At 34.8% G+C, this 12,541-nt stretch overlaps 1 protein-coding gene across 5 annotated transcripts in view; it reads left to right on the forward strand.

The window, feature by feature from the left end:
* The window catches only part of LRFN2 (leucine rich repeat and fibronectin type III domain containing 2), a 362,212-nt gene that overhangs the window by 214,125 nt on the left and 135,546 nt on the right, over positions 1 to 12,541 (forward strand). Inside the window, exon 1 of one of the 5 annotated variants that reach the window (XM_087965451.1) lies at positions 3,141 to 3,242. The exons of the other annotated variants lie outside the window; for them this stretch is intronic. The gene's annotated coding sequence lies outside the window, so the exon portion shown is untranslated. Of the gene's footprint in view, positions 1 to 3,140; positions 3,243 to 12,541 lie in introns of those variants that run through there. 5 annotated transcript variants of the gene reach the window in all.

Raw genomic sequence — 12,541 nt, forward strand, 5'->3', positions numbered from 1 at the left:
ATAGAGACAATCTGACATTTGTTGCATTAAAACTTCATTCCCTCATAATTTCAGATTTATGAATGTTATGAGTATTAAAATATTATTGTTCATTTCCTCCATGTGTATACAGGTAGTCCTTGATTTACATAATTGAGCCTGGAATTACAGCTGTAGGTCATTAAGCAGGTCATCATGTGACTGACCAAATTTTATGTCATTTTTTATGGCAATTGTTAAGTCAACATGATGGTCAAAAAGTGAATGCAGCAGTCATAAATCAAACACCATGATTGTTAAGCAAACCTATTATCTTGTAATGAATGTTCCTTTTTTTCCAGAAACCAGATGTAAATACCAGTTTTTGAAGAAAAAAATAGTAAACTATACTAGCCATAATGGGATCACATTTTGCCCAAAAGACAAGCAAAATCAGGGAGATTTATCAACAACAGTCAAGAATATACATTATATATTGATCTAAATCTAAAGAAAGCTGCTGAATATGGACAATACAAATGGGTGTGGTGTTTGCTTGTTCCATATTTAACCCTTTTATATACTTAATGGCAGCAGAATAGAAATGGAAATTGGAACACCAGGCATTCCCTATGTTCTGCATCATGGATGAAATATTTTGATAGACAGAGATGAAATATCTAATATTTTGCAGACAAATTAGTAGTATTGTTGTTACATGAAGATTTCTTATCTAGAATCCAAGTTATCTTGATATATTTCTATGAAGTTAACAAAATGGCTTGAATTTAAGCAATGATTAAATAGTTGGATAACCTCATTTACAAGCATGATCTTTAATCATGTGTAAACTGTGGGCTAATGGAGGAAGAACAGATTTACTCCTACTGATTGATCATGAAGAAATGAAATCTTTTTCACAGAATACAGCATAAAAGTCAACCAACCCTTTCTTCCTGGGAGTTTCTACAAAAATGAAACTCTTCTTTCAGTTCTGTAGGAACTTAATGCATTATGGTTGACAAGACACAAGAGGAACCAATCCTCTAAAAGAAACATATACTTGTATCTTTGGGTTAGCTCCATCTCTTTTATAAACTGTAATAGCAGCAGCACAGCCCCTGAGAAAGGAAACATTAAATTGTTGCCACAGAGGAGAATTGCAAGCAGACTCTGTCTTGCTTCACAGATTTCTAGCAGCTAGTTATAGATTCTGTCTAGGGCTGGTCAGAAACTCTTTTTCCAGATTCTCAACCTCTTTCTCATATGATAATTTTCTGCATATTTGGAAGCCAGCAGAAAAAAGGAAATGAGAAGAGAAGTCTTATAAGCAGATATCAGAGATTGTAGCACCTTTCTTCTGTCATGTATACACACTTAACATTGCAGTGGTAGTGACCCTGCTCTTTCTGAGAGAAGACATTGCTGTAGGAAAAAAAACATATTTAAAATGGGGAAAAGTTTTTTTAAGAAGCCCATTGAAGTCTCTGCTTACATAAGAATGTCTAAGTCTGTAGAATCATATTTTTCATATGATTTCATCATATTTTTTCTTGATATTTTTCATTATTGACTTATGAAAAAAAAAAGCCTCCCTGAGATGTACCTTTGAAAACTATTTAAATACATGCAGTGTTGTTGTTGTTGTTTTTTTTTTTGGCAACTATATGAAATCATCCAGAAAGTAAGGAGGAGTTGATGTTTGGCAGTAAGCTGTCCTATAAATCTGTGTGCCAGACTTAACTCACCTCAAAAGTTGATTAAGAAGTTCCCATGTGTCTTTGGCCATAACTTTAAAGCACTTGCTGGAACTAGGCCTGAATGCTTGATCAGTTTCATGGTATCAGTCTCATTTGTGCAGATACTCTATTCCATCTACATCAGGTTGTTTGTTTGTTTGAATGAGATATATTCATCTCTGATTTTTGCAAAATGTGTTGGAGCAAAATAAATGATGTTGTGACAAGGTAAAGGAGAAAAATGTATACAGATGCAACTTAGTAGGGATTCCTTCTGTGCAGGAGCAACTCCTGGTGATTGCATTGGACATTTTGTTTTCTTGGCAACAGTAAAGGAATTCTATGCTTTTGCTTAATTCTGAGATGTTGTTTATTTATTTAGTTGTATGATCCAGTTGAGCCCTGATACTTCTTGTCAGTCTTCCATCTAAATGCTGATCAGGTTTGATCCTGTTTAACTTTTCAAGATCAGTTAAGGTACTCTAAGCTGTGCCACTTAGCTTAGCCTTGATATGCAGTGGAAAAAGGATGGTCCAGAAAATGATTACGGGAAACTAAATCAGCTCACTTATAAAGGCAGGCAACATCATTGGGTCTTTTTAGCTTAAAGTACATGACGCATGACTACAAAAGCATGCATACTGTTGAAAAAAACATGTGGTTGAAGTTTTTTGTCCCTTTTTCACAATGTTATATTACAACTTTGGGATAAACCATTTAACATTAATCCACGGAGATTTGGGATATCCTTTTAAAGTTAAATTAAGGAATTAATGACCATGAAATGACCACATGTTTTTAAAAGGAGATTAATTCAGTCTATCAAGTTAGAATTTTCTGCAAGTGCTAGTGTTGATGGTTCTTTAATACCTCCAGAAACAGAAATATTGTGATTCTTATGCTACTTGAAAGTGTCCAATATTCAACAGGTCACCTGTGGAACTGCATAAAACACTGATCCTCCAAGCCTTTGAACTAGTTTACCAAGGCTCTGTTTATTACAGTCATATTTTAAAAGTATAGAAATAATGCTATAGATGTGCTAATTCCAACAGCTCAGCAGTGGCATATCTATGATTAGAATTATAAATAACACGCTTAGCAGCAGGTGGCAATTTCATTGGGCAGGCTCAAAGGAGTTTTAAATCCAGATTCATCATTTTTCCAGTGAATACATTTTGCACTGTTTCTGCTAGTTTTGTGATTTTGGCATTTTGTGCTGTTTCAAAGTTTACTTCAACAAGGCGAATGGGCAGCCAAGGGTATGTAAGAATGCTTGCTGGGGATGTAAGCTCTATCATTCTGCTATTATAATATAAATTATAAATTATGTGATGATTGTTATTTGTCCTTGGTGCAACATACTTCCTACAGCTAGATTGTTGTACATTCTTGTCCCTTGTTCTGAAGGAAGGACTTAAAGATTCCAATGGGGCTTTCTGTGATAACAAATGGCTTACCTCTCCATTCCAGTCTTGCTTGGCTTTAAAGAAGGCATATGCTCCTTAAAAAAGAAGGTGCCAAGTAATCTACTACATACCATTGGTGAGTTCTTAAAAGCTTGCTACTCCTCCTCAGCTCAGGCATCAATGATACAAATTCAACAATCCACCTCATGAAATGATATGCTTTTGCATAGTATCCCACTATAGAATGCCCTAGCTCTCCTATAGGAAAACAATACACTGGGTTTATAATTAAGATCTTTTTTCTATAACAAAACCAGAGATGCATGCCCTTCACTCAAATTGATGGTGTTTCTATAGGAGAAGATAGTTTCATACCAACTTTGGAATGACAGTCCAAGGATGCACACTGGTTGTGTGATTAATGGCCTTCTATCTGTCCTATATAGGTATGTCACATATAGATATAGACACAGAGTGAGTGGGAGGCTGATAACACCACTTCCACCCCATTCAGAATGCTTTATGTGTACTATACAAAAAGATCCTTACTGTATGGTTAATATATTATTTCCCTGCTTCAAGTTCCATTTTAAATTCTGTGGCTATAGAACCTGCAAGTGTTTTTTCACCCCCTCTGTAATTATTCTAGTCACTTCTAGACAAGATGGGAAGCACACATATATAATAAGTAAGTAAGTAAATTCTATATTAATGATTGCCAACTTTGTATCCTCTAGATGTTTTGGTTTATTTCCAGAATTTTCCAATCAACTCTGTCAATTCTGAATGGGAAATGCAGGAAAGGAGGTCATAAGGTTAGAAAAGGCTGTTTTAGATTGGAATGAGACAACTCGCCATGGCCAACTCACTATGACCAACCTATTCACTGAGGCCAACTCACTACCATCAATTCACCAAGGGAAAACTTGCTGAGGCCAACTCACCATGGGACAACTTGCCATGGGATTCACTTAGTTTCTTTCATTTTTGTTGACCACATTTTTACCAAAAATATTTTATCTCTTGTATCAAAGGAAATCATTCCAGCTTTTGTAATGCTTTGATGAATAATAAAATAAACTAATCCTGCATTGAATTGTCCCACACTGACTGACTTGGCCATGGTGAGTTGGTCATGGTGAGTTCACCATGTTGAGCTGGATGTTGTCCTAAACCCATTTTAAATATAAGGGCACTAAGATCATAACTTCCTTACTTTTTGAACTTGGCTTGGCTACATGTTTTTCTAAAAACTCTTAACAATAAAGTGCTGTTTCATCAGAGGGTATATTCATCAGACTAGAAACCAGGAGACTGTGAGTTCTAATCCCATTTTAGACATGAAAGCTATCTGTTTGCTCCCTTGCATTATTTTAATAGAATAGAATTATTTATTGGCCAAGTATGATTTGTCACAAAAGGGGGTTTGTATCCAGTGAATAAATGTGAGATAAAAAATGAATGCATAACTCAACAACACAACAAAAACTCATAAACCTGCTTCATAGGGGGTCAGACAGAAACAACACCTTGGTTATATGCCATGTCATCTATTACCTTGGTGCATAAGGACGAACTACCCACATTAGAAAGTAGTATGGCTGCTGAGCTAAGGAAGCATAGGGATACTATGCTTTACTATTATTTTTATTATAATAATACTGTTTAAAAATCTGCAATCCCTCTGTTTCAACTTATGCATCACAATGTTCTGGGGAAGAAAAGTGGTGCTTTGATACAATATTTGTACTAGAAAAGTTACATAAAAGATACAGTATCCCAATGTTTGGCACACTTTGGTTAATAAAAAGACATACATGAATTACTTCTGCTTGAGAAATTCAGGGCTATAGGATGGGCCATAAATGGATGACAAGAATAAATGTTTTTTTTTTTTTTACTAACTGGGTGTAGATATAGCCATAAATGTTGGTATGTTCAAAATAATATTATCTTTAAAATCTGCAACAATCTCTATCATTCTGTTTCTGGTACACATGCATGTACAAAAGCAGCTATACATCTCTCATCTATTAAAATTAATTTCTTCTTGTGCTTTGCTATCTTTGGTCTCATATCATATTCCCCATAGAAAAGGAGAGTTAAATCTCAATTGTGTGCACAATTGGCTTAACAATGCACTGAGTCCAGGGGCGGGATTCTACAGGTTCGCACCTATTCACTAGAACCGGTTGTTAACATTCTAAGCAGTTCAGAGAACCGGTTGTTAGAAGAAATTACTGGCCTAATCCTGTAAGGAAGGCAGGAAGGAAACATTCTGGTGTTGCTTACAGAAACTGTCTCTCCGTTAACCCTTATTACATTCTTGGCAGGACTAGACTTCCTATCTCAGGAACATCTCTGGAGGTTTTTTTCCCCTCCTTTGCTGGTACTTTGCTTGTGTGGAGTGTCCATTCAAAGTTACAATGGCACTGAAAAAGTGACTTGTGACCATTTTTCACACTTACGACTGTTGCAGCATCCCCACAGTCATGAGAGGCCAGGCGAGGAGATGCATGCCTTGATGTGAGTGATATTGAGTTGGCCACACCCAGCCAATAACATGAGCACCAAGCCATGTCCACCCAGTCACATGATCACCAAGCCATGCCCACCACCTAAGCTACATCCACAGGACCGGTTGTTAAAAATTTGAATCCCACCCCTGACTGAGTCCCCATTTAAAGAAATAGACAATAGCTTGTTAACTATTTTTTTTTACTGCAGTATCAACAGTTGTTTCTTGATACCAGTTTGCTCCTTCAAATCCTTGTTTCTTTCTAAGAACTGATGATGAAGTTCAGAAATCAGTTTCTTCTTTGGGAGTTGAACATCATGGATAGTCAGTTAGTGAAGGAATCACATTACCAAAGAAGTCACAGAAAACGCTTAAAAATCCAAACCTACAAATCCTCACCTTTCCATCTTGTAACAGATACTGGGTAGAAAATTTTTAAACAGCTGTACTATGACTTCCATCTACATGATGGATTTAGTCTTCCAATTAATGGAAAAGTTATCTCTCCTTTTATGCAACTTAAAGATTGTTAGGTAATTGCGTGGCAAAGGCAGCTATAAATGTGTTGACAAAAGTTCCTGTGGGGATCAAATTCTTAAAATATCTGAAAGAGACAAAGGAGAAATAATTGATGTGATTTTCAACATTGCTTCACGTTTATATCCAAGGCTTATGAAGCTTATGTTTCTGATCTGACAGAAGGGCCACAGTATTCCTTCTCTTCTCTCAAATGGGAAATTATATTCCATAACTGTGGACAGAAACATTGTCCTGATTTGTACAGTCTCCTCCCACATTTTTCTCTACTAGAACATTTGGACCAAATAGAAACATTTTAAAGTCTTATCACTCCACAGGACTAAGTGTTGACTAAGGAGGGGAAATAACTAGAAAGAAAATGGTGTTTCTTAATATCTTTTTTACTATATCTTCCACATGACATTCCTTATCTTTGTTTCCTTTTCCTGTGCCTGACAGTATAACTGTCTTTCTGTTAAAAAATTATTTTGTTAGAAGAGCTGCACATTTATTCTGCATTGAATCTAGTGTGAGCTTTTGCACATTGCAGTTGACAGTTGTAGTTACCCATTCAGAATCTATTTAAATTATACCTGAACCAAATGGCTCACAATAGTGTAGATGCAGAACATCTTATCTGCTCTCCTTAAAAGTTAATAGGGCTCCTTCATGGAGGCAAATGGAAGGAAGGAAGGAAGGAAGGAAGGAAGGAAGGAAGGAAGGAAGGAAGGAAGGAAGGAGCATGATGACCAACATTATGACTATCATAATTACAAAAGTGAGTAATTGAATTGGCTTTCCTATGAGCATGAGGAATCCACCCATTTTTGGCGCAAAAATGTCACTATACACTCTCTAAAATGGTTGTGTTTCCACACGTATTCTGCACTAGTGCATTGCAAGACAGCAAATTTCGTTTGTAGGAAGGGCATGTAGAAAAGATAACACTAGCTATATAAATGATATAAAGGACAAGAAAATAATAATGCAGGAAAAGAGAGACAAGAACTGAGTTAAATTTATCCATTTTAATCAAGCATTTAAAATCTTCATGTGTCCAATGTCTTCCTCAGAAATGAATTGACAAGAGTAAAACATAAGCCTCTGTGCTTTTACAGAGCACTATCTGATACATTACTTTTTAGCTGAGACTGACAGCCAGCATAAGCAATGCTGAACAGTCAAAAATAGAGGAAATTAGAAGCAGAAAATGTAACATTTGCCTTAATCTTACATTGAGAGGGTCCAAGACCTATGGAAGGGTTTGACAGCTTTCTTTTCTTTCTCATTTCATTTTTGTTAATCTCAAATGATCTCCATCCAATTTATGAAGCAATTTGAGAAGTAGAGTAATATTTTCTTCTTTTAAAAATAAACATTTCATTGGTTATGGGCAGGAAGGCTAAATCTTCTTCTAGGACCTTTTTTCCCAGATAATTATGTCCCCTTGAAATAAAAGTTAACAGAACATTTACTCTAACATTAAAAAATGGAAAGGAAGTTTCATTCTGTGTATTTAATGATGTGTGCAGTTTTCACTAAGAATGACAAGCTAAGTGTAGACTAAATGTGACTTGAAAGTACTCCCTGTGACATAAGGAATAAATAACTCTATGTGGCATATAATTAAATAATGTGATATAGACCACATAATTAATATGAAACATGTCACTCTATTCAATTGATAAAATTAACAATGATGATAATCCCCAAACTCAAAGACTTCCAAATAAAAGTAGAATGACTACAGCAAAATATATCAATAGTGATAGGTGCCTTGGGTGTAATCCCAAGCCATCTTGAGCACTACTTGAACACCATTGGTATTGACAAAACATCACCAGTCAATTGCAAAAGGCAGCTTTATTTGGAACACCTTATATTTTGTGAAAGTACTATATCTTTAGTAACATCAAATGACAAAACAGCCCATCCCAGATCCTTGAGAAGGACTCAGTAGATGGATAAAAATGTCTCATTAAATCTAAATATCTAGTTGACTATGCAATAACCATAATGATCATAGATTATAATTTGTTAATTCATACTAAATATTTGATATGATTAGATATATTAATATATAGTCATTTTGGATTTTACGCTAATTTTTCATTCACTACCAATGGAAATTAAATCATTTTTGCTTAACCCAACAACTGCACATGGTATTCATGTGTTCAGTACATCTCTTAGCCTGACAAAAGGAGATGCCCTTTGATAAAATACAAAATAAATGATTGACGTCTTATGGAATTATTTGATGGACCCTCATCAAACATCCTCCCTTACTGTAGTTAAACTTAATTTTAACAATTAATAATTCCATCTCCATACATCAAACATTCTTCTTTCTGCACAAGAAAAAGACTAGAGGCACTGGTGCCTCTGGTCTTGTCCATCATCATAGGCCCTTGTGCATCCATGATAAAGAGTGGTCCATTGGATGACAATGGTTCACTGACTAAAAATGAAAAAAATGCATAACAAAATACATTACAAAATAAAATGAATTAGCACTGATTTTGCATATCAATGAAATATTTTATGAAATGAAAATATTTTAGCTTTCTCTGATCAAGAAAAATAATTCTTGACCACACCAAAGATGTGTTGACAATGTTCAAACAAAGAAGAGTATTTTATGTGTTTCCACTTTCTTCCATTATACATCAACTCCTCTATTCCAAAAATGTATTTACTTTTTAAAATCATAAATAACAGGTATATGCTGTTCTCAGCATTTTTTAATTAAGGTTGATGTTGAAAATAGTTTTAATTCAAATACTACCAACTGGAAGGACAAAACACCAAAACAAAACTAAAACAGACCAGACCAAAAAACAAAAACAAAATGTGCTTGAATTCTTGAAAAGTGGGCCTAATTTTATTTATTTATTTTTAGTTTTATTTATACAAATTTATTCAATTTCTAGACTTATATGAAAAATATAACATTTCAAAATTATTATAATAGAAAATTGGGGAAATGCTGGAAAATGATGTTATGAATAGAATGACTTAAAAATGATCATACTGTTCCAAATTTCATTTTTGCCACCTTGTTTTAAAAAATGAAATATTGAAGAACAGTATCAGCAGTCTACTATTGCAAATAGAGGTAGATTTCTCGTTCCTGTGTTGTATCCTGATTTTTAGCTATCCTCCATAACAGAAAATTCCTCAATTCTTGATCTTGTGAGAGATTCCCAATGCTGAGGATATAGCCAAGAGGTTCCTATGGATCTTTAACACATGCTAATCAGTCTAAGAGTTCTATTAATATGTATGTTAATTTTGGGCTTTGGTAGTATTAACTTCATTTTAAAAACCCATGAAATTTTATGTTACTTAAAATGACCCTTCATTAACATACAAAAACAGGACTTAAACTATTCCAGGTTTCATCTAAATAACTACCGTCAGTTTCATCAACATAGTTCCTCTTCCTTTTGAAAGAATAGTGACAAGTCATAGTTAACTTCTCTTTATCTTCAGTCATTTTGTAATTTTAGAATGAGCAGCAATAACATTTGGACCAAGTATTTTAAATAATGTTAAAATTATTTTTAAAGGCATTGAGGTGAATCAAACTAATTTCTCAATTCTGGAAAAAAAAACAAAAAACCAAAGTCCTCAGGGTTGAGATAATCCACTGTAATAAGGGAAACAGGTTTGCCCTTTGTTTTTAAAGTAAGATTATCCCATTGTATAAACTTTTCTTGAATATAAATTATAACTACAACTGAATAGTTTCAAGTACAGAAATATAGAACTTATTTTGGAATGAAAAAGCAATGAAGGAAGGATTTTCAGAAACTCCTCATAAGTTTGGATTGGTCCCCAACCTGCTGGCTCTTCAGAGGTTTCTTAAAACATAGACTTTTCCTTAACATGAGGATTGAAACTAATCATATGGCTATTCTTTGGTTTGAACTGCCTCCTTGGATGTTGTTAATGTTGTATATATAAAGTTATAGTATTGCAAGCTGCCTAGAACCATTACTGTAAGATGGTTGGCTATATGCATACCAAATAAGTAATAATAATTAAATAAACAATAAACCTCACCTTGATTCTGCTGGGTTTCAAGATTATGTATTCTATCCTACGAAAATGGAGTGCTTCCCTGTCATGCCTGTTTCTTAACCTGACCTATCTTGAAGAGCTGTTGTTTCCATAATGTATATATATATCTCATGGCATTGATTTACAGCAGATATTGAAAAATCATTCTGTTGTTAAAAGAAAGAACAGATATTTCAGTAGGTTCCATAATAAAGCATAAAAAGAAGCAAAATCCTCAGCTTTCTCTTTCCACCAGTAACTGAAGCTGGGATAAATGCTTAGTGATAAAACCCAAAATGTAGAAAGTTCAATCTACTTATCTCAACAAGTAATTTCATATATTCCAAAGGCATTCTGTTCCATCTAATTTCTCTGTAAACCATTGAAAAAAACAAAACATCTAATTTGAATCTGCATTGCTCTTACATGGATGCTAAAGCCATTTTCCTCCACTTTATTTTTCTCTCTTGGAGTGTTGTTATTATAAAAAGATAAAATGTATGCTGCCTTGAGCGATTTAGATGGAAGTGGAATATTAGTATGATAAACAAATAAGTATTTATTTGCTAGGCAACATCTCATATGTACAGTATTGTTTGTCCCTGGATTACTTTTCTTTTGGCACAACTTTCCAAATGTGTGTTATCTTTTAGACAACTTCCCTGAATGCTTACTAACTTGGCGAACTTTTTTCACCAAGGATGACAGGTAGTGAGAGGCTCCATGGATTATTGCCATTGTACCACAGCTGAAACTAGTTGTTAAATCATAGATTTTCTGTGAAAGAAATCTGTAATGGGTCTATTGTTGTTTACAAGTTTGAATATATAGTCGTAATATGGGAGTGGTATATTATTTGTACCTATCTATCTTCACTTTCCTAGAAAAAGGGTGAAATATCTGTTTCACCATTATACATGTCCTTTTTGCTATTTCATTTTTTATAGCTGATTTCACTATTTCCACTATTTCCAAATGCTATTTTGTTTTTGTTTTCATAGCAGCAAGCCCGATCTTTTAACATACTCGGTGCTCTGTAAATGATATCCTGACTGTTTATTATATGAATGAAGACTCTTGTTGTGCCAGCCTGACAGCTGTTCAGGTCTTCTAACAGCAGGGCACCATCTTCAAAATGTTTGGCCCTTTCTTCTTTGCTTTCCCCTCCCCCCTCCATGTGTGATATACAAGTGCAAGATTGCATCCAAGTCAGATCTGGCACCTGAAGCTGTTTGTGCCATTCAATAGACTCACAGCAAGATATAAATCCTCACATTGTGATTACTCTGGGGAGATAGACAGAGAAGGTCATCAGCTTCACATAGGCATCGGGTTTGCTTTTCAGCTGATTTGCTGAATTGTTGTGAACATTGTCTTGCTAGGACTCAGCGTTAGGTTGGTTCCCCCAGGGAAGACGAAAGGGGAAATACAACCAATCTTCCATGCTGCTCTCAAGGTCAGCCTGTTTTATTTCAGGAACTTATTCTCAGATCAGCCTACTCAGTGAAGTCAGCATATTTACACTGGGATTTCTGCTCCTGGTGTGAAGACAATGTTTCTGCCAGTATAGAAAATGTCTTAAAATAAAAGAAAGGTATATAATTAGCAACAGTTCCTGTGTCTCCAGAAAATGATGGTGATAACGATATTGATATTGATGTTTCTGGTAATGGTATCGATTTCAGGGAAAAAAATATCTGTTCATCTTTGAGGTTAGAGAATGTAACAGCCCTGCTAGTTTAGACCCACGTTTTCTCTAATCTAGTTCTTAAGAACTTCCTAACAATTTCCAGACTGGCCTCTGATCCAGGAAATTAATTGTTTACATTTATATTGATGGCCATTTTCACCCTCTGGGCCTAGAGTTAGCAAGTTAGTGTGTGCCCTATTGTATTTATGGTTATGGTTGCTTTTATTCTGGGCTGTTCATTTTGTTTTATATTTTCAAATTATTTAAATTGCTCATTTGGATTTTCTAAGCTACCTGGAGTTTGCTGGAGTAGATGATTGTAACAAATTTTAACAATAATAAATGAATAGCATCAATAATAATCTTTTCAGAAAGTGAATAACAGGATCTGACAACAAGAATGCTAATGGAAAGGGGTGCTAATATGAAGCAACAAGGGCAGAAAAGGCAGGTTATCATAAAACAGGAGAAGCTTGTTGATAAAATGTGACTGGAAACTTGGGGTTTGATGGACAGAGAGCTAGATTACAAATAACTTATAAAACACTAAGGCAACTCTAGTCTACAACCTTGTTAGTACTGTCTGCTTCAGCTAGTCCAGCAGCTGATAGCATCAGAGAATAAATTACTTTCCCTAGTGATG

Source organism: Notechis scutatus, chromosome 1, assembly GCF_049901735.1.
Source record: "Notechis scutatus isolate UNSWTSFEM ecotype Mainland chromosome 1, rNotScu1.2, whole genome shotgun sequence".
NCBI lineage: Eukaryota > Metazoa > Chordata > Lepidosauria > Squamata > Elapidae > Notechis > Notechis scutatus.